At 44.6% G+C, this 20,766-nt stretch overlaps 2 long non-coding RNA genes across 2 annotated transcripts in view; one reads left to right on the top strand and one right to left on the bottom strand.

Moving 5' to 3' along the window:
- The window catches only part of LOC129620192 (uncharacterized), an 87,696-nt gene that overhangs the window by 14,172 nt on the left and 52,758 nt on the right, over positions 1 to 20,766 (top strand). The window lies entirely within an intron of this gene.
- Positions 3,652 to 6,427, bottom strand: LOC129620193 (uncharacterized). Its single transcript, XR_008698431.1, has 3 exons — positions 5,990 to 6,427; positions 5,632 to 5,722; positions 3,652 to 5,282 (listed from the first exon to the last, which is right to left on the bottom strand). It is a non-coding gene; the product is annotated as an uncharacterized LOC129620193 (long non-coding RNA).

Below are 20,766 nucleotides of genomic sequence, written 5' to 3'. Positions count from 1 at the left end.
ATTTGGTATTTCTATGCATTTCAAAATGATCACCACAGTAAATCTAGTTACAGTCATCATACAAAGGTATTGCATAATTATTGACTCTGTCCCTCACACTGTACCGTTCCATATCCTTGGCTCCTTTATTTTGCAACTGGACATTCATAACTCTTAATCTCCCTCACCTGTTTGTCTGACTCCCCCACCATACTGCTGTCAGATAGCCGCCTGTTTGTTCTCTATGGATTTGTTTGTTTTGTTTGTTCATTTGTTTTTTTATTTTAATTTCATATATAGATAAAATCATATGGTATTTATGGTATTTGTTTTTCTCTGACTTATTTCATTAAGCATAGTACCCTCTAGGTTCACCCATGTTGTTGCAAATGGCAGGACTTCATACTTTTTATGACTGCATAATATTCTGTTATACATGTGTGCATGTGTGTGTGTGCGTGTGTGTGCCACACCTTCACTGATTCGTCTGTTGGTGGACACTTGGTTAGCATCTATATTGTGACAATTGTAAATCGTGCTGCAGTGAACATAGGGGTGTGTGTATCTTTTCAAATTAGTGTTTTCATTTTATTTAGATAAATACCCAGGAATAGAATTTCTGGATCATATGGTAGTCCTATTTTTAATTTTTTGAGAAATTTCCATACCCTTTTCCATAGGGGCTGCACCAGTTTACACTCTCACCAGCAATGCTCAAGCGTTCTTTTGACTCTATGTTCTTACTGACACGTTATTTGTTGGGTGCTCTCTTTCTGTTGGGAGAAGGCAATGGCACCCCACTCCAGTACTCTTGCCTGGAAAATTCCATGGATGGAGAAGTCTGGTGGGCTGCAGTCCATCGGGTCGCTAAGAGTTGGACACGACTGAACGACTTCCCTTTCACTTTTCACTTTCATGCATTGGAGAAGGAAATGGCAACCCACTCCAGTGTTCTTGCCTGGAGAATCCCAGGGACGGTGGAGCCTGGTGGGCTGCCGTCTCTGGGGTCGCACAGAGTCGGACACGACTGAGCGACTTAGCAGCAGCAGCAGCTCTTTCTGTTATCATAGGATCTGTTCTTAGTAAAAGCTGTAGCAGATATGTTTATATACCTATCTCTAAAAAATGGAAAAGACTCTGAATTTAGGCAGTAAATAAATTCTGAGTGGGAGTAGAACCCCAGCTGCAGGCTGGAGAAGTCTGCAGATGACTCTGTAGACAAGGGTTCTCCTGATACCTTCTCAGACTCCACTGTATAGCAGCCCTATTTATGTAGAGCTTATTATGTGCCTAAGACTGTTCTCTGTACTTTATATGCATCATTTTTTTAAGTCTTCCAACCTTGGTGTAGGTTCAGTTCAGTTCAGTCACTCAGTCGTGTCCAACTCTTTGTGACCCCGTGAATCGCAGCATGCCAGGCCTCCCTATCCATCACCAACTCCTGGAGTCCACCCAAACCCATGTCCACTGAGTCAGTGATGCTATCCAACCATCTCATCCTCTGTCATCCCCTCCTCCTCCTACCCCCAATCTTTCCCAGCATCAGGGTCTTTTCAAATGAGTCACGTCTTTGCATCAGGTGACCAAAGTATTGGAGTTTCAGCTTCAACATCAGTGCTTCCAATGAACACCCAGGACTGATCTCCTTTAGGATGGACTGGTTGGAACTCCTTGCAGTCCAAGGGACTCTCAAGAGTCTTTTCTAACACCACAGTTCAAAAGCATCAATTCTTCGGCGCTCAGCTTTCTTTATAGTCCAACTCTCACATCCGTACATGATCACTGGAAAAACCATAGCCTTGACTAGAAGGGGATTCCCTCGTGGCTCAGACAGTAAAGCGTCTGCCTGCAATGCGGGAGACCTGGGTTCAAGTCCTGGGTTGGGAAGATCCCCTGGAGAAGGAAATGTCAATCCACTCCAGCACTCTTGCCTGGAAAATCCCATGGACGGAGGAGCCTGATAGACTACAGTCCATGGGGTCGCAGAGTCGGACACTTCACTTGACTAGATGGACCTTTGTTGACAAAGTAATGTCTCTGCTTTTTAATATGCTGTAGGTATTCCCCCCTTTTTATAGATGGGAAAAGTGCAGTCCAGAGTGGTTAAGTAACTTGTCCAAAGTCATACACCTAGTCAGGGACAAAGCCAGGATTCAAACCAACCTGGCTCCAGGGTGTAGCTTAACCACTGCACCCCGTTCATTCTCTCCTGCCCTGGACAAGGAGGGCACTGATGCCTAACCCAGGAAGAATAAGAGAAGTCTAGATTCACTGGAAATATTCTGGGTGCCAGCTGAGTTCTGAGTAAATTATATGTATATTTCACTTCTCAGTATTTCATATTTCTTTCTTTGAAAAATTTTAGACATATGAAGAAGTTACAGTAATGGCACAAAGGATTTCTGAATACTGTTCACAACCCAAATTCACCAAATACTAACATTTTACCAGACTTCTTTCTTTTTCTCTCTCTGAACATATCCATCTATCTATGTATCTATCTGTCATCTCTCTCCGTATCTTTGTCTATGTCTCAACCTACCTGCTGTTTATCATCTGTCTGCCTGTTATCTATCATCTATCTATATCTCACATACACACATTTTTTTCCAAAACACTTGATAATAAGTTGCAAATATTGATGCCTCTTTAAATTCTTCAGTGTATGTTTCCTAAAACAAGACCATTCTCTTCCATGACTAGCACAATGACCTCTATCAGAAAATTAACACTGATACAGTTACATTGGCAATGGCACCCCACTCCAGTACTCGTGCCTGGAGAATCCCATGGATGGAGGAGCCTGGTGGGCTGCAGTCCATGGAGTCGCTAAGAGTGGGGCACGACTGAGAGACTTCACTTTCACTTTTCCCTTTCATGCATTGGAGAAGGAAATGGCAACCCACTCCACTGTTCTTGCCTGGAGAATCCCAGGGATGGGGAAGCCTGGTGGGCTGCCGTCTATGGGGTCGCACAGAGTTGGACACGACTGAAGTGACTTAGCAGCAGCAGTACAGATCTCACATGTACAACTTTTCAGCTGTACAACTTTCTATTTTTGGTCCAAATTCAATCCAGGATCATACATTGCATGTATTTGTCATGCCTTTTTAGTTTCTTTTAAGCTGTAACGGATCATCCTTCTCTGTTTTCTTTCATTGTGTTAATTTCCCACGCTGCTGTAATGGTTTACCACAAAATCAGTGACCTCACCAACCAAGTGTGTTGTCTAATATCTGTGTGGGTCAGAAGTCTGACATGGTCTCACTGGGGTAACATTGAGGTGTCGGCAGGGCTGTGCTCCTTTCTGGAGGCTCTACGGCATAACTTGTTTTCTTGCCTTTTCCAGCTTCTGGACTCCTCCTGCATTCCTTGGAATGTGGTTCCTTCCTCTGTCTGCAAAGCCAGCAATGGCCAGTTGGGTTGAGCCCCTCTTGAATGGCTGCATCACTCTGATGTGTCGTTCGTCATCACATTTGAGCACACCTTGGGCAGGCAGTCTCTGCTTTCAGGCCCCACGTGATTACATTGGGACCACCCCGTTCATCTAGGATAATTGCCATATCTAGAGAAACCCTTTGGCCAGGTATTTTTGGCAGGGTGGGGGGGAGGGCGGGGGAGGGTTTGGGTTGAAGAATACAGGCCAGATGTTTGCAGTCTTTGTTTGTGTTTGCCTGGTGTTTCCATCAGACTAGACTGAGACAGTGAGATTTTGGTGGGCGGCTGTGTGTGTGTTCTTCTCAGTCCTGCTCACGGGGTCGCGTGTGGTAAGGTCTGCCCCGTTAGTGCTGATGCTGTAGCTGTGGGTGCCTTCACTAGGGTGGTGTCTTGTTTCTTCTCTGTGAGGCCACTGTTTTCCCCTGTGTGTTTAATAAGTATCTCCTGGGCAGCTTCTTTGAGACTATGTAAATATCCTGTTTCTTATCATGCTTTTAATCACTAATGTTAGCGTCTTGGTTGATGATTTTTCACTTGAAACAGTTACTACTGTGCCGGTTGCCAAATGGTTACATTGTCTCCTTCACTATTTCCACCCATGGCCTGGGGAATGCTACCATCCTGTACATTAGCTGTGGAGAAACAGGCTCCTGTAAACTAGCTTTCCCGAGGTCCCACAGCTAACAAATACAATGTGTATGGTGGGACTGCAGCCTGGAGTCGCAGGGCACTTTGACTCACTTTCCTGGGTAGAAAGGTGGTTGGCAAGATACGTGTCAGCTATTCTTAGAGAAAAAGAATTAAAAAGGTCAATGGACCTCATTTGATGTAATGCTACATCAAGTTTGATCCATTTATTTTTTGGGGGAAAAAACTCAGAGTGATGCGTTCTAGGAACAGAGCAGTGGAAATAAAGTCGTTCTCAAAACTGTTGACTCTGAGGACGGTCTTCCTCATGGAAAAGCACTCAGCACTTCATGTAAGGCTCTGCCCAGGGTTCCGTGAACCTCTAACCTTGGGTTCCAAGCAGGGCTGTGTTATAGAGAAGCCCTGTTCAAAAGTGGCCTTTCTGCTGCTTTTGGTAATGAAACCTCCCTGGAAGGGCGCCAGTGTGGGCTGGGGTTAGATTGGGTTTCCCACTCCAGCGGGGTGATGCCCTAAAGCCCCAGTGAATTTGAATTAAGCCCCTGATTATCTTTCCCCATCGAGCTCCTTTAACTGCTCTCAGCCAATCAAAGAGACATGACAAGCAAAAAAAGCCACTTGGGGTTTCCATGGCCGAGAACCCGAGGCCCAAGTGAGCCCAGTTCCGGCTGATGCTGTCCAGAGGTGCCTCCGAGGCAGGCTTGCTCAGCCATGGAGAAGGGACTGTCACTGCTGGGGGATGGCCCGAACCATCGAGCAGGACTGGCCCCGAGCGCCCTGCAGGCACTTGACAGCAAAAGAAATTTATGACCTCTGCTTTCTCCTGGTTCTGTTCTCCTGACTCTGACCCTAATCAGGAACTCATCACACAAACAGGGATAATTAGAAACAGGTGATGCTGGGATTGCGCCTGGAGAGTTCCGACTGCTGGGCTGTGGGTTTTAACTCGCTCATCGCTAATTCCGTGCAGCGGGTTAAGTCCTCTTACCGAGCTTTAACTTTCCCACCAGGGAATAGAATTTTATTGTAGAAACGTACTAGTGCATCAGGGCTAATATGTTTGTGATGTTTGCTGAGCAGCCCAGAGCAAGGGGCTACTGTGTAAACCCAGCAGCCCTGTGTCTGGGGCACACATGGCTCCAGTGGTAACAAAGTAACCTCATGCTGGACACACCAGTCTGCTTCTGATTCCACCTTCTGGTAGATCCCCGGTCTCTGTGCTGAAAGAGAAAACCGACTGGATAGTACATGAACTCACTTAGAAGAAACACCATAATCCATGAAGGTGACTGACTCATTTCTAGCTGCCTTTGGCAAGTGATTTCCTAAGATGAAGTGGATGGTCCCAGAAGTAACAGGAAACCTAAGGCTCACGTGTAGAGCTTCCTGCAAGCAAGGACTGGGTGTCACTTAGAGGACATTTAAGAATAGCTTGTGCCTGCGGCTCTACTGTATTCAGGGTTCTCCAGAAGGGACCATTCTTTTAATTTTCCTGAGAAGCAAATGGCACAGCTTTTCTTAATAATGCATTCCATTACCCTTGAGTTCGTTGCAGGTGGCACTTCTTACCTTTGTATTACCTGGGTCCGGTTCAGTTCCTGGCCTGTGGTGTTTAATAAATGCCCATTGAATGAATATGCAAGCAATCACAGTTCCTCCCCTAGATGAGTGAAAACCATGTTAGTAAACCATGTTAGTCGCTAAGTCGTGTCTGACTCTTTGTAACCTCTTGGATTGTAGCCCGCTAGGCTCCTCTGTCCATGGGATTCTCCAGGCAAGAATACTGGAGTGGGTTGCCTTTCCCTTCTCCAGGGGAACTTCCCGACCCAGGATCGAACCTGGGTCTCCTACATTGCAGGCAGGTTCGTTACCGTCTGAGCCACCAGGGAAGCCCCTCCCTCCATTAGATAAGCTCTTATTTATTAACCTTAATGTTTCCTCTCACAAATGACATCCTTGTTTTCTTCTACTCAATTAGATAGTGAGTAGAGTGGTTCTCAGTGTAGAGGGTAGTTCTGTTATGGCTTCTCTGCCCGCAGGCTTTCTTGCTCTAAAAGGCCAGGTCCCAGTAGATCATTCACTTCTCTTGGCCTGGGATGATCCAGCAAGGGTAGGAGGCTCCTGGCTCCGTGCTGTCTGGGGACTTAGGTCTTTTATGGCTCGGTTCTTTTCTGTAGCTTGAAATTATGAAAATGAGAGGGACTGCAGCCAGTGTGCAGGCCATGGAGACTTAGCGTCTGCAGTGGCTGTCTTGGGGGCCTGGCAAGCTGATGGATGTACCTAGAAAGTGGTCTTCAGGGAGAGGAGAGGGGACAGGCAGGAGACTGGAAGGGGATGCGAGCCGTGGGGGCCCCAAGAGGTGAAGTGAGTGGCCTTGTTCCCAAGGATACGATGAGTCCAACTGTACGTGGTCTCTGGGCTTCTGAGAGACATTTCTGTGACCTTATTTTAAATTTTCTCTCTTGTCCTGGGTTTGCTTCGGTGAAAATCACTCTTTGGTGAGAAGGCTCTTAGGCTATTCTGTTTCTCTTTCTAAATTGTAAACAAATACTCATCTCAGCCCCTTTAATCGTAAACTGTGTAAACCCATGGCCACTGGTTTGAATTTAAGCAGGCATTTTCTGAAACTTCCATGTGTGCTTTTTTCCTTTAGTGCAGCTCTCCAGTGTTCCTATCCCTTGTCTCTAATTGGGTATTCTGAACAGAACATAATACCCGGGTGGGGCTAGTGGTAAAGAACCCACCTGCCAGTGCAGGAGATGTAGGAGACTTGGGTTTGATCCCTGGGTCTGAAAAATCCCCTAGAGGAGGAAATGGCAATACACTCCAGTATTCTTGCCTGGGGAATCCCATGGACAGAGGAGCCTGGCGGGCGGCAGTCCATGGGGTCAGCAAAGAGTCAGACACTACTGAACCCAGTTAGCACACACGCATACGAGCTTTCATTTGGTTTGTATTTTTCTGGTGTATCCTTTCTCTGTTCTTATATTTCTAACCTTTCTGTAATATTATGTTCTAAGCATAACTAGCGGAGAAGGCAATGGCAACCCACTCCAGTACTCTTGCCTGGAAAATCCCATGGACTGAGAAACCTGGTAGGCTGTAGTCCATGGGGTTGCTAAGAGTCGGACACGACTGAGCGACTTCACTTTCACTTTTCACTTTCATGCACTGGAGAAGGCAATGGCAGCCCACTCCAGTGTTCTTGCCTGGAGAATCCCAGGGATGGTGGAGCCTGGTGGGCTGCCATCTATGGGGTTGCACAGAGTCAGACATGACTGAAGCGACTTAGCAGCAGCAGCAGCAGCAGCAGCAAACATAACTAGTATAAAAATATATATAGACAGATTTTGATTTTTTTCTTGGGCTGTTAATTTATTTCTGAGTCTCACTGTCTTTTTATTTTATTTTATTTTATTTTTTTAAATTATTATTATTCATTTTATTTACACTGTTCAATTCCATTGTAAGTTTTCAGTGTTTAATAGCACAATCTAATTTCACAAAGCATGCATTTAAACTTGAAACTATACAGTAAACCTTTTTATTTAAAATATATATTTTCACAATTTTTAAAATATTCATTTTATATTAAGCTATATAATTTATCAAAAGCAAATAGATTATATTCATAAATTTCCGTTTTAGTAAGCACAACCAAGACCATACAGATTTGATTTTCTCACAAACCACATAAACTTATGAAGAACATCTCCACATGCATCATACTTCCTTTAATTTTTTCCTTACTTAATACTTGTAGATTAACTTTATAAGTTTTATTTTGACCTATTTATTCTAAGACATCTCTACCAGTTCAGTCCTCACAGAAGCTGCAATGTCAAAAAAATATGTTTATCCAGGTACAGGGGTCAGGATGGAAATGTATTTATATCCTTTCTCAAAGTATCATAAATGTGATAGGTCAAAATAAAACTTATAAAGTCACTGTCTTTTTAAAAACATTTATTTATTTTGAATTGGAGGATAATTGCTTTACAATATTGTATTGGGTTCTGCCAAACATCAGTATGAATCAGCCACGAGTATACATATGTTCCCTCCCTCTTGAACCTCCCTCCAGCCTCCCACCCCATCCCACCCCTGTAGGTTGTCACAGAGTACGGGTGTGAGCTCCCTGAGTCATGACAGCGAATTCCCACCAGCTGCCTATTTCACACATGGTAACATACATGTTTCCATGCTACTCTGTCAGTTCGTCCCGCCCTCCCCACCCCCTCCTGTGTCCACAAGTCTGTTCCCTATGTCTGTGTCTCCATTGCCGCCCCGTAGAGGGGCTCATCAGGCGCATGTCTCTAAATTCTAGGTCACATGCATGTCTTTGGTGGGGTTATCTGTGCATTTCTCTGTGGCCTGAGTTTGGGATGCACTCCTTCAGGGTAGTTTTGAGTCTTCTTCTGCCAGACACCTTAAAGATATTAGCATTTTGGAAACATTTTCATCTTAATTTCTTGGCCTGAAGGTTTCTGGACCATGGAAACCTATACACTTAAGCCAAAAACTAGAGTGAGAGGTGGGTCCATTTTTTTTTTTCTTCAAATTCTCAGCATAATCTTTTCCCAGCCAAAGCTCAGGCCAATAATTAAAAACTTCCTTGATATTTCTCTGGGCCAGTGGATGAATTCCCCCCTGCCCTCCGATTCATCCTTTCATGGGGCATGTAGTCGTTTGAAAGTCTTGGCTTCATTTATGGGTCTCAGTTTTAACTTTCAGTCTTGTTGGGACTAAGGTCTTGTCATCTATTCCTGTGAGATGTTCTAACCTGTCTCTTGGTTCGCTTGGAGCCTCTCCTGCTTCAACATAGCTGACCTTAACTTTCTGATTTCTAAATCTTAATTCTTTACCAGCCCTTGGGGAGTTGCTTTACTACACTGTAAGTTCAGCTGTCCTTTTAACAGAATATTTGCTACGCTTCATCTGTATTTGAGAAGGTTTTTTCAAGTGGAAGGTTTTCAGGTTGTTTATTCCATCTTACAGCTCGAAATAGAGTTATTACCATTGTTTCTCAGGTGTTTGTGCCGAACCCCTGCCTTACAGTGTCATTTAGGCTCCAGAGAAATGTTTGGTAAATAAAGTCCAAAGTCATGTTATTATCAGTCAGTTCTGCAGAAATTGCTGTGTATGAGGAGTAACTCCCCCCCAATTAGTTATTTATGTATAATCTTAAGAGTGTGCTTTGGTATTCTTACTATTCTTTTTCACTGGAGATACGGAGGTGTCATGATAAAATAGTGATTTCAGTAAATCATAGTCAAGACATGCAGCCAGTGTATGGCATAAATCTTGTCTGTATACAACATGATACAATTATATTTAAATGTTACCAGTTATTTTGAGATATTGTGTAACTTTCTGGGGATACTTTCCTGAAGTGTGTTCCTTAGTATTTTGGTTCCTCAAGATATTTTACCAAAAAAGTTTCTATTGGTAAATACATTTGGAAAATCCTACATTGTATACCTCCTTTTGGTGAGGTTAAGCATGCCAGCAGAGGAAACTCACTGATGAGTCTTGAAGTAAAGAAACCAATTTGAATTTTTTAACCCAATGTATTCCAAATCTGCTGGACAAAAAAACAAAAACAAGCGAACAAAAAAAAACTTTATTGGTTTAATTAACACTTTTTTAGTATTCCATTTTATAAAACTTGACTTGGGAAATGCTGTCCTGTTGGGCATATGCTTTTGTAAAGATAATATTTAAATATTTACCTTAATTTCCAAAATAAGGAATATTTCATTTACTGTTATGCTACAAACATATACTTAAAACTAAATCAATATGTAAAATTAAATGGAAAAATTCCTCAAAAGAAAATACAATTTAAAAAAATCAATAAAAATACTCAAATTTATTAAATAAATAATTTTTAAAGTAAAGTGAATATCTAAATGTTCACATATTGGTAGGAAAAACCATTCCAAGAATGAGTTCCATTTTTGAAAATTAAAAATAATGTTTGAGGTTTAATAGGATCGTGTTTAGAACATTTTTATATTGAGCATTATAGTATTATATTACTCAATGTAGGGGAAGATTAGCATAAAGTGGGTTTGGCTCGTATTTCCAATAAATAGCATCTGAACCAAGAGAGTTTGTAGTGGCTGGGACCTCATTATTCTTCTGTATGATTTTACATAGCCCCATGGCCTGAGTTCTCTGGGAAGCATGATAGAAAAGCTCTAGGGATGTATCTATGTTTTCGTCAATCTAGATCTAATGTTGTTGTTGTTTAGTCACTAAGTCGTGTCTGACTCTTTGTGACCCAGTGGACTGTAGCTCTCCAGGCTCCTCTGTCCATGGGATTTCCTAGGCAAGAATACTGGAGTGGGTTGCCATTTCCCTCTCCAGGGGATCTTTCCAACCTGGGGATCGAACCTGTGTCTCCTGCGTTGGCAGGTGGGTTCTTTAAAGCTGAGCCAGCAGGGAAGCCCTACTATCATCTATCAGTTAGCACATGGGAAGAATCGTGTTTGACATTCTGTCATCTCTTGCGTTTCAGGTGAAGCCCCACAGGCTGGGAACAAATATTAGTTGTCATGCACACCCACATTCTAAAATGAGGTGCTAGATGGCCTAGGTAGGACTTGCAAAAGGAGTCCTGCCAGCCCTGGCCCCCTGCACATCTGCCTCAGCTGCACAAGGGGAGTGGAAGTTAATTGGCAGGGGTCTTGGTCAGGGTTCGTTCAGAGGAGCAGAACTGCTGTGAGGGCCCTTGGGGTTTCTTACAGACTGGATGTCATGTAGCTGTGGGAGACCCTGGGGCAGCCTCTGCTTGCTTGCTCCTTATCTGCCTGTGGGCCTGAAGTTATGGAGGATCTCCTGGACTGGCAGTTGGAGTGTGGATGTGGATGAGAACCAAGAGGCAATGAAACCCTCAGAATGAACTGGGACACCCTCCCACTCCCCACCCCTGCCACAAGGAAAACTCAATCCTGCCAAACCAGTTCGAGCACCTGGCTCCCCAAGTCCAGCTCAGAGCAGGAAAAGGGAGTGCCCTCTGCCTTGGAGCAGCATGCCTGCTGGGCCCGGGGAACCAGAGGAGCTGCCCATGTGGGTGTCACCCCTCGGCAGCTAGGGAGACCACAGACCAGCAAGCTGCCTACATGCCCAGCCAGGGTGTCTTCAGGGCCCAAAAATGATGGCTTCCACTTCACTTCCACCTTCTGCGTCTACAAGTTTTGTCTTGTGGCCAACTCTAGCCCAGAACCATAGAGGGAGGGGAATTCTGGGAAAGATGGTTCAAGAAGCCCGAGGCTGATGGTGAGGAATTGTTTGGGGAGGAGGTTAGTGTGCTGTGTCCCCAACCTGCCACACGGGCGGTTCCCCACACCACTAGCTATGTTGGGGTTGGGGGTACTTCAGGAAAATCACAGGACTTGATGGGTGTTGCCTGGAGCTCGGGGGTGCAGGAACTGAATGTCTGCCAAGGGAAGATTGAGGCATGAGGCACGGGGCTGCTCGGAACAGTCTGCTAAGTGCCCTGAGGGCCAGAAGAGAGCTGGCACAGAGTGGCATTCAATGAATATTTGGTGAATGAATGAAACTGTTTCATTTACATGTATGTAATACATGATTTCATCAGTCATTTTCCCAATATCCAGATTTTCCTTCTTCCTTAAAAGCAGAATCCTGATTTTACTTGTAATGGCAATGCACTCAGTAGCAAGGCCAGATTGCTTTCCCTTCTAGTCAGGTATGATCATATGGCTAAGTGTTGACCCTATATATATTTATCGTATGAACTTCCTTCATGGCTCAGACGGTAAAGAATTGGCCTGCGATGTGGGTAACCTGGTTTTCCATCCCTGGGTTGGGAAGATCTCCAGGAGGAGGGCATGGCAACCCACTCCAGTGTTCTTGCCTGGAGAATCCCCATGGACAGAGGAGTCTAGCAGGCTACAGTCTGTGGGGTTGCAAAGAGTTGGACACAACCAAGCACAGCACAGCACATATTTATCATATAGAAAGTTACAAGGATACTTCTGAGAAGGCTACTTAAGGCTACTCAGCTGGAGAAGGTCTCTTAGCTTTTGCGCATGGAGGTCCATCAGCCATTTTGGATCATGAGATGACCCTGAGTGGAGAAGTAGCACAGTGTTTGCTGGTTCCTCTGTGCCCCTGGCTCCAGCAGGGTGACTGGCATCATCCTAGCCATTGTGTTCACAATGCTTAACCCAGTAAGAGAGTGGAGCAACTGTGGCATGGGGGTGCTGGTGTGAGAGGAGGGGGTGTTGAAGAATTCTTCGTGAAACAATATTTAAAAAATTGAAATACCATTGACATAACACTGAGTCAGTTTAAGGTGTACACCTTGTTGATTTCATACATTTATATAGTACAATATGATCAACACATAAGGTTAACTAACAGCTCCATCACATAATTTTCATTTCTTCTTTGTAGTGGGAACAATTAAGATCTAGTCCCTTTAACTTTGAAGCTTCTGACAATATTGCTGACTTTAAGGACCAGTATTTTTTTGAGGGGAGGCATATGGTACACAGCCATGTCAACTGGCCTCAGTTAATTGAGGAGCAAGGTAAAAGACTAAAAAATTGCAGTATGCATTCGGCTTTCTGCCTCTCCAGAAAGTTAAAGAGAATAATCGTAAGAGAGACTAGAAAATATAGACTGTCAAGTGTCACATGTAATCTAGGCTTTGGGCCATTGCTTCTCCCAGACCACTAACGGCCTGTGTGGAAGGGACAGGGTGTTCTTGGTTCCAGTTCAGCCAGAACATGCAGTGAGTACCAGGAGATGGTATCACTGATGCTGCTTACGTTCACACAAATACAACCTTTTTTTTTTTTTTTAAAATGAACATTCGTCTGACTCAGCCTTTGAAGGGAAGAAGTTCAAGTTGTAGCTTTTCTCTGTGTCTTTATGTCTGTGTCTCTCAGTGTCTTTCTCTGTATCCTTGGGTCTGGTCCTAGTTATGTATGACTGTTTTGGCACATCTGTGTGTGTGTGTGTGTGTGTGTGTGTGTGTGTGTGTGTGAAAGAGAGGGAGAGGGACACATAGAGATGGGGAAAGATGGGGAGAGAAGGGGGGTGGGCAAGAGGAGACTATGTCACCGGCTGACTTTCAACTCCTTTGTTTTTCTCCCTCTGTTCCTGGCTCTTCATTTCCTTCTTGTTCTCTCTCTCCTTTGACTTGATCTCCATGTCTGCCCTGTGAAAGAATTGACCCACATTGTGTTTTCCATATATTTTTGATTCCTCCCCCCAGATCCTGGGCCCTTGGTAAACACGATGTTCCTCACTTGGTCGTCTGGCCCGATGGAGGAGAATGAGGGCATCAGCGGGCTTTCAGCAGGGCTCTGACCAGTACCCAGTTCAATGGGCTTATCTGATTGATGCTACTAAAATCTCATCTCCATTTAAAAATGGCTCCAGTGGAGCGCCTCATCTGTGTTCTTGAAATGATGTGTGGTTGCTCAGTGTCAGTTTTTAGGTATCAGTGAGGTATTAGTTGTGAGAGTCTTGGGCATAGCCTCCCCCGAGGGCTTCCCTTCATCACTGAGTTCCATGGGATTTGAGGACCTGTATTAAGCATATGTGTAAGTCTCAGGGCCCAGCTTCACTCCCTGCCAAATATTTCCACAGGTGCCCGAATCTTTAACAGAGCTGACCTCGAGGACCAGAGGGATGGGAAATAGGGAGATGTGTGCGTAATTCCGGAGCTGAGGGGCGGCTGGCCCGGCTGTAATAAAGCTGTCTGTTAGGAAGTTATCTTTCATATGCAATTGCTTCCCCTAAGCTCTTAAGCACATTAACTGCACCTGTAATTATACACACCTCAGAAAATGCATAAAAGCTGCCTTCTTTGCCAGACTAAATAAAACTGCAGTCTCCTTCATATCCTCTACTGCCTACTGTACCTTAACGTTAGGGGGGGAAGAAAGGAAAGAGAAATGAAGGAAAAGAGAAGAGGTAATTGCCCATTAGAGAGTTGCTTATAAGTGAACTTTGCCTCTCGTTTCCAGCATTAGCTTTGCTCTGTGTGAACCTCACTTGACCGTCCGCGGGCCCGAGAGTCCTGGCCACTCCTGGTGGCCTGCACAGCTACTCGCTGTCCATTTGCATTTCAGACAGTGTGTGAGACCGCAACAACAACATTTGCTGTGACTCAGGATAGCTTTGCATCAGGGTGGAAAAGCACGTATGATTTTCACTGAGAGTCTATCTTGTCTTTTCCACTGACCTACTTTCCAGCATTTGACTATTTTGCACCATTCGGTCCTAATGAGCCTAAAACCCCTGCTAAGATCTCCCTTTATGCCATACCGATCACCTCCTCCCTCTCTGGTAGCTCTTTCTCAGGTATTTTTGGGGGCTGGAGGGAAAAGACAAATTCCCTGAATCTGGACTCTTCAGGCATAATCTCTCCTGGCTGGGGTTTCTCTGTCTACAGCAGGGCATAGCCACGGAGACAAATCTGGCCCAGTAGCCAGACACACTTCTCACATTAGCGGGAAGAAGATAATGGGCGATGACTTACCATCGCCTACTTTCAAAACTACTCTAATGTAAACCATTCCTTGTACAGTGTCAGCAGAATTAATTGGCTGGTAATCCACAGGAGACATTCAGGTCGCCTACAGTTTATTTTATGAGTCCTCCAGGATCAATTTCATGTTTGAATGACTATTCCTATCATATATTTACATACACAGTTGTCCTTTGTATTCAGAGATGATGTGGTTGCCTTTTTACTCCACAGGTATATTCTTTCTGGAAGAGAAAGGCAAAAGTGTTACCTGAAGCCCTTTAGGAAATAAGCAAATATTTATCCAGCAAATACTTGGAGATCAGCTGTGGAAGGAATCTAAGAGACATAAAAAGGCAAAGTGTCTGTCCTCAAGAATCTTACAGTCTTCTTGTGGGGGAGAAGTGCACCGCCCCCCCCCCCCCACACACACACAGATGCGAATGGAACAAACTGGGAGCAACTGCAGACAGTGTAATAATAAGTGTAGGATGACGACATTGGCAGTGAAGTCGAGTCCTGTTGGGCTGCCAAACAGGTGTGGTGACCAAGGAGAGTGGAGTGAACTTTCTGGAGGGAAGTTGAAGGTTGACCTCTTGAAGACGATGTCGATTCTTCGTCTCCCGTTGAACTATCACAGGACCTTTCTCCAGCTGATCTGGGAAGTGGGTTGAGGGAGAAGGTCAGGGCACTGAGGGCATCAATTGTACGAGGAGTGTGAAGTCACTGTAACTTACAGTGTGAAGTTACTGTACGAGGAGTGTGAAGTTACTGTAACTTACAGTGTGAGGTTACTGTATGAGGAGTGTGAAGTTAATTGGGCTTCTCTGGTGGCTCAGAAGGTAAAGAATCCACCTTCAATGCAGGAGACCTGCATTCGATCCCTGGATTGGGAAGATCCTCTGAAGAAGGGAATGACAGCCCACTCTAGTATTCTTGCCTGGAGAATCCCCATGGACAGAGGAGCCTGGCGGGCTATGGGGTCATTAAGAGTCGGACACAACTGAGCGACTTAGCCCAGAGAGGAGTGAAAAAGACCAGGGAGGCCAGAGGAGGCAGGAGTGAAGGGTGAGGAAAAGCAGGAAGGAGGCAGGGCAGGCTGGTGGGGGGCGGTGCTGGGGGAGTGATGCGGGGCTGCGGGAGCGGCTGTGCAGGGTGAAGACTTCTAGGGGAATGGGGGGAACTGGGAAATGTGATTTGGGGGAAGTTTGCTCCTTGTATGTCATGTGAGGCTCCCTTTGGGGACTCCCTTAGAGTCATCAGTAGAAGTGTGGCTTTGCAAGGATTTTCAGAGTCTAGTTTAATGTTTCTTTGTGGTGCATGTGGCAGAGTGCCAGGTTAGCCATGGAGAGAAGGGATGCTGCTCTTGAGACCTGGCTGCGTTAGAAGGAGAAGCTATTTTATTTGTATTTGAGCTGAGAAAAAAGGGAATTAAATGAAGTCCTTAGAGTTTTGATGACATGATGGGTCTCCCATTCCACTTGGCTGTTTTATTTGTTGTTAAGGATGCGGATGTGTTTGCAGGCCCATCATCACTCATTCATTCACTCGCTGTGTGTTTATTGAGGGTCTTCATTGTGACAGCTCCTATTCTGGGTCTGGCTGTACAGAGCGGAGTGGAGATGAAACCCCAGGTCTCACAGAGCTCACATTCCAGTGAAGGTTTTCAGTGTGGGAGTTGGAGGCAAGTGTTTTTCTGCTTTGGTAAATCTTGAGATCTTTCAGATACGACTCAAACCTCATGTCTGCTATTGACAAACTTTAATCAGCACTTGGGCAAACAAAATCTTGTGCAGCAATTCTGAAATGCAGGTCTGCAGATGAATGTTGGTCTCTCTCTGCAGCATAGTCATCTGAGATGCCTTTTAAAAATGCCTTTTAGAAGCCTGGCCCTGAGGTTTCTTCTGATTCACTCACAGAGCCTGATTCAGAAGATCTAAGGTAGGGCCAGAGAATGTGTATTTAAAAATTTCCCAAATGATTCTTTTGTACAATAAGCTTTGATTACATGCATAATTCTGAAATCTACATTTGATAAAGTTGTACCCTCATCCTGTTCTCAGGCCCATCCCCTTTCCTTTCCTCCTGAGTTATACACACACATAATACACACACACACACACACACACACACACACACACACACATTTCTATAACCTTACTTGTATAGGGTTATAGTATTGTTTTATGGGCTTATTGTTTTATATAAATGGGATCGTTCTTTCCATGTGGTCAATTTCTCATCCTCCGCTTTTCCTTGTTCTCTTTTTAAGGCAATGTCCAGGTATATGAGTGGACACATGTCTTCTTCTGTGTTAGAGCAGCTGGGAAGAGCTGGGGTCTTTGGGACCAGTGTCTTTACTTCTGGCCCCGGGGCAGTGGCTCTGTGGCAGGTGGCAGCAGCTTGCCCTTGGTTGCACAGTGATGTCTGTGGTGGGGACAGCTTCACCCGGTGGGCTCTCCTCCCTGACTTGGGAGGCGCTCAGCTGCATCCTCCGTCCGGCCTGCTGTGGGCCACCTCCTCCCACTTCTCAGGCTCCACACGTGGCCTGTGCTCTCTCAGCCCAGAGCCTCTCTACCAAAACTCCACACTGCCCCTAATGCCTCACAGGGGAGGTTAAGGCACACAGATGACCTTTCCCAAGACAGTGCCCTATTCTTTCAGGCAGTTTCTTGAAGAATCCCTGCTGCATGTTAAAAGCCAAGGTCTTTCCCTTGGCATTCTTTTGGTACCAAGTCCTAACCATCCTCCAGGCAGACAGATGCTTCAGATGGATAGGCTAGGGGCAGGTATGTGCTTAGAAAGGTGGAAGGAAAAGTGCATGACTCATTTTAAAATATTGCCCTGTTTGTCTCAGAAGTGTGTTGTCTAGCCATTTGTCGCTGGGTCATGTGACTGACAGTGAAAATGCCGCCAGGGTATTTACTGTGTTCTGCACTCTTTTCAAATGAACATATGGAGTGAAAGTCGCTCAGTCGTGTCTGACTCTTGTGACCCCATGGACTATACAATCCATGGAATTCTCCAGGCCAGAATACTCGAGTGGGTAGCCTTTCTCTTCTCCAGGGGATTTTCCTAACCCAGGGATCGAACCCAGGTCTCCTGCATTGCAGGCAGATTCTTTACCAGCTGAGCCACAAGGGAAGCCTCAAATGAACATATTTGAATGTAATTCTTGGCCAAAGATTAGGAGACACTCCCCTCTCCTAGCCAGGCCCTAAATTAATTAATCTGTTCTTTTTATAGTTTAATAAGGAAATGATTCATAAACACCAAAGGCTGACATAAGTGAAAAATCTTTTCCAACAGTTCCCTTTACTTTCTGCTTAGGAAAATGTAGGGTAATTGTGGTGAACATACCATAAGGTGATTCCCAGTGAGTCATGTCTTTGCATAATCGCCTGCCCTCAAGTGTTCGTTGAAACCATGACTTTCTTCTGGTCCACAACACGTGGCACAGGAGATGAGCTGTCACTCCTGTGGTTATGTTATATAGCAAAGATGGACAGGTTTTTAATTAAAGTCCCAAATCAGTTGATTTTGAGTTAATAAAAAAGATTATCCTGGGTGGGCCTGACCTAATCAGGCAAAAGTCCTTAAAGAAGGGTCTAGGACCCTTCCTGAGGTCAGAGACTCTTTCTCCTTCTCACTTTGAAGAAGCAAGTGCCTATGAGTTCCATGGCCTCAAGGAGACTAGTTCTGACAGCAACCTGGGGGCACTTGGAAGTAAATCTTTTGCTAGTTGAGCCTCTGATGAAATGTAGCCCAGTTGACACTTTGATTGCCATCTTGTTAGACCCTGAGCAGAGGAACCAGCGACACTTTGGTATACTCCTGACATAGAGAAATTGTGATGTGATACGTATGTGTTGTTTGAAGCCACCACGTTTGTGCTAATTTGTTTTGCAGCAATGGAAAACCAGTGCAGTCATAACTAGTTGCAGCCCATCCTGGTTTCTCAGCCCTCTGCTGGTGAGGTTCCTCCCTCTTCTCTCACTCATTTCCTTCCTTTTTCCCCCTTCCATCTGTTCTCTTTTTTCAAAAGTCTGGACAGTGTCGATTTCCCTCCCTAGGATGGGGAAGAGGAGACCAAGCTTGGCCAAGTTCTGTGGATGGAACCTGGTCACTGTGGTGAAATGAATTCACTTAAAGAAAAAACAGACTTTATTTTTTAGAGTAGTTTGAGGGTCACAGCAAAACTGAGCAGAAAGTACAGATTTCTCATACACTCCCTGCCTCCCCACATGCAGAGCCTCCCCCCATCAATATCCCCTACTTTTGTTACAGCTGATGCACTTACAGCGGCATGTCATTATCACCCCAAGTCCATGGTTTACATTAGGGTTCAGTCTTGGTGTTACTCATTCTGTGGTTTTTGTAGGTCTTGACAATCATAAAATGAGGGGTATCTACCAGTGTAGTATCACACAGGGTATCTCACTGCCCTCAAAATCCTCTGTACTCCTCCTGTTCATTCCTCCCTCCAGCCAAACCCTGGAAACCACAAATCTTGTTTATTTATTTACTGTTCCCATAGTTTTACCTTTTCCAGAATGTCATGTAGTTGAAGTTATACAGTACATAGTCTTTTCAGATTGGTTTCTTTCACTTAGTATGTACATTTAAGTTTCCTCTGTGTCTTTTTATGGCTTAAGCGTTCATATCTTTTTTTTTTTTTGGTGAGTGATATTCCATTTTCTGGATGTACCAGAGTTTATTTATCCATTCACTTCCCAAGAGACCTTTCAGTTACTTCCAAGTTTTGGCAGTTAGGAATAAAGCTGTTGGGACTTCCCTGATGGTCCAGTGGTTAAGACTCTGTGCTTCCACTGCAGGGGGCATGGGTTTGATTTCTGGTTGGGGAGCTAAGATCTTTGCATGCTGCAAGGTGTGACCAAAAAATAAATAAATAAATCTTGAAACAAAACAAATAAAACAGACACACTTTGGGGTTGAATAAAGCTGTTATAAATATCTATGTGCAGGTTTTGATGTAGGCATACGTTTTAACATCATTTAGGCTATGCCAAAACCTTTGACTGTGTGGATCACAATAAATTGTGGAAAATTCTGAAAGAGATGGGAATACCAGACCACCTGACCTGCCTCTTGAGAAAGCTATATGCAGGTCAGGAAGCAATAGTTAGAACTGGACATGGAACAACAGACTGGTTCCAAATAGGAAAAGGAGTACGTCAAGGCTGTATATTGTCACCCTGCTTATTTAACTTATATGCAGAGTACATCATGAGAAATGCTGGGCTGCAAGAAGCATAAGCTGGAATCAAGATTGCCGGGAGAAACATCAATCACCTCAGATATGCGGATGACACCACCCTTATGGCAGAAAGTGAAGAGGAACTAAAAAGCCTCTTGATGAAAGTGAAAGAGGAGAGTGAAAAAGTTGGCTTAAAGCTCAACATTCAGAAAACGAAGATCATGGTGTCTGGTCCCATCACTTCATGGGAAATAGACGGGGAAACAGTGGAAACAGTGTCAGACTTTATTTTTTTGGGCTCCAAAATCACTGCAGATGGTGACTGCAGCCATGAAATTAAAAGACGCTTACTCCTTGGAAGGAAAGTTATGACCAACCTAGATAGCATATTCAAAAGCAGAGACATTACTTTGCCAACAAAGGTCTGTCTAGTCAAGGCTATGGTTTTTCCAGTAGTTATATATGGATGTGAGAGTTGGACTGTAAAGAAAGCTGAGCGCTGAAGAATTGATGCTTTTGAACTGTGGTATTGGAGAGGACTCTTGAGAGTCCTTTGGACTGCAAGGAGATCCAACCAGTCCATTCTAAAGGAGATCAGCCCTGGGTGTTGTTTGGAAGGAATGATGCTAAGGCTGAAACTCCAGTACTTTGGCCACCTCATGTGAAGAGTTGACTCATTGGAAAAGACTCTGATGCTGGGAGGGATTGGGGGCAGGAGGAAAAGGGGACAACAGAGGATGAGATGGCTGGATGGCATCACCAACTCGGACATGGGTTTGGGTGGACTACGGGAGCTGGTGATGGACAGGGAGGCCTGGCGTGCTGCGATTCATGGGGTCGCAAAGAGTCAGACATGACAGTGACTGAACTGAACTGAGGCATATACCTCGGAGTGATATTGCCAGATCATATGATGAGAGTATGTTTAGCTTTGTTCATAAACTGCCAAACTCCGTCATGGTGGTGGTATCTT

Source organism: Bubalus kerabau, chromosome 9, assembly GCF_029407905.1.
Source record: "Bubalus kerabau isolate K-KA32 ecotype Philippines breed swamp buffalo chromosome 9, PCC_UOA_SB_1v2, whole genome shotgun sequence".
Lineage (NCBI taxonomy): Eukaryota > Metazoa > Chordata > Mammalia > Artiodactyla > Bovidae > Bubalus > Bubalus kerabau.
The sequence above is the reverse complement of the archived record's forward strand: the minus strand, read 5'-3'. Positions and strand labels throughout refer to the sequence as shown.